This window comes from Petromyzon marinus, chromosome 60 (assembly GCF_048934315.1).
Source record: "Petromyzon marinus isolate PM22_M1 ecotype Great Lakes invasive population chromosome 60, UKy_Petmar_22M1.pri1.0, whole genome shotgun sequence".
NCBI lineage: Eukaryota > Metazoa > Chordata > Hyperoartia > Petromyzontiformes > Petromyzontidae > Petromyzon > Petromyzon marinus.
This window is the reverse complement of record NC_133726.1, coordinates 9709747-9712164: the sequence shown is the minus strand read 5'-3', so window position 1 is coordinate 9712164 and position 2418 is coordinate 9709747.

Sequence of the window (2418 nt, the reverse complement as noted above, 5' to 3'; positions counted from 1 at the left end):
AACCCTTACCCCTCACCCTATTCCCTAAACCCCTAAACCTACCCTATCCCCTAACCCTAACCCCTAACTCTAACTCCTTACCCTAATGCCTAACAACTAACCCTATCCCATAACCCTAACCCCTAACCCCTTAACCCTAACCCCTAACCCATATCCCCTATCCTCTAATCCTAACCACTACCCTATCCCCTAACCCCTGATCCTAAAACACTAATCCCTAACCACTACCCCTAACCCCTAACCCTAACACTAACCCCTAACCCTAACTAAAACCCCTAAGCCGTGACCAAAACCCCTAACCCTAACCGCTCACACGAACCCTAACCCGTAACCCTAAACCCTTAAACCTAATCCTAATCCTAACCCCTGACCCCTAAACCTAAATCCTAACCCTAAACCCTGAACCCTAACCTCTAACCCCTAACCCTTACCCATAACCCTATCCCCTAACCCCTACCCCTAACCCTATCCCCTAACCATAACTCAAACCCTAACCCCTAACCCTAACCTAACCCCTAATCCTAACCCGTGACCGTAACCCCTAACCCTAAACCCGAACCCTAATCACAACCCTAACCCCTTACCCAACCCTAACATAACCCTAATGGAACCCTAACCCTAACCTAACCCTAAACCCAAATCACTAACCCCTATCCCATATCCCCTAACACCTACTCCTAACCCTAACTAAAACCCCTAACCCGTGACCATAACCCCTACCCCTAATCCTAACCCCTCACACTAACCCCAACCCTAATCCTAACCTGCTTTAGAGATTCAGAAATGAGATAATTCACTCTTGTTGTGCTGTATTCTCTCTTAGTGCAGACTGGAAGCATAGTATTAAGTAATACATATGTAGTGAGCGACTTCCGACACACGTCTAGTAGATTATTTATTAAGAGCACACAGGGAGATACACTTCGTAACGCGGCTACACCAAGGCTGTCCAAATATGTGTGGGGGCTGACGTCCCCCTCCTACATCATGTGGGGGCTGATGCCCCCCTCCTCCTCTCCCCCTTCCTCCTCTACCCCTTCTCCTCGGGCTGCCGCTGATCGAGTGATCGGCCTCCCCACACCAGCGCCCCAACCTATTCAAACCCTACGCTATTTCTCGCCCCTCGGACGTACCCACGGTATCTCACGGACGCGATGAGAGTCGGAGGGATGAGGGTCCGGGAGGTCTCTGCCTGGGTCGAATTGTAGCTGCACTCGCCAGCGTCTCTCGGACGCTCGAGCGGCTGGGAGTCTGACTGGGTAGCTGGCTGACTGGAGAACTGACGAACGTTTTTTTTTCTTCCCTCCCTTTATCCCCTCCGAATTAAAAAAATCCAGGGTCACGTTCCATTCCCTGCCCAGCCAATCGAGGTGCCTACCTTTCGATTTTCAACCGATGCCCCGCCCCTACCTGGCGTTTGGCTCTCCCTTTTGCTCTCTAACCCATTATATACATGCCTGTCCTACTCCTCGAGCTCGCGCTCGCTGCTGCCCAGCCCTCTTTTTTTGTCAGTTTGGGAACTTCCCTCCCACCTGCTCTCGCGCGCTGCTCGCTGGGAGCCCCGCTCCCCCAATGCCCTATTCCCCTGGGCTGGGGGGTGTTCTCACTGCGGTTTGCTCATCGTGCCCATACAATTTTAAGCTAATTCACAGGGCCGCAGTGCAATTCGGCCTGGGGGGGGGTCGACCAATCTCCTGGCACTGGGAAACCATGGGACATCCCCACGAGGGGACCCTCGGGTAAAAACCAAGGGTGCCAGTTTCCCCCCTCCCGAAACCTTACGTCGGTGCATGTGTGTGTTTAGAGGGGGTGTGCGTTCGTATGGGGGTTGTGAGGGGATAGCAGCGCTGGCAGAGTTGCTCCGTTCCTGTAGCACCGCACACGCAGCCCATCTCCATTCCTACGCTACGCTGGCTGGTTGACGAGCGTAGCGGCGGTGACGGAGCTGGTCTTGCAGAAGAACAGCCACGTGGTCGAAAACGAAGAGATGACGACTGCAGCAACGCAACCAAGACCCAGACCCCACACTAACAGCCCCGAAGCTCTGGTTCAGTGCTCCTTATATCTGCCTGGCATGGCCAAGCTCTACCTCTGGCCACGCCCCCTTTCTAGAACCTTCTAGACCCTTTGGGATGGTTCCCGGAACATCTCGACTGACTCCGCCCTTCACCTTTACCCCAGATAGGCCCCTTAATAACAAGGCATTATGTAATGCAGCTATAATCGAAATTACCCCTTCAGGCCGGCAGGCGTCACCCTGTCATTACATATATTACAATGACAATTACTTATAGGAAACACACTATATAACTGATTACTAATCCATCATAATAATAGCTCCCACCCCCCCCCCCCCCACTCCTCTGCCTCTGATCTCTGCACCCGATTGGGTTCGGTGATGATATCGTCGTGTTCTAT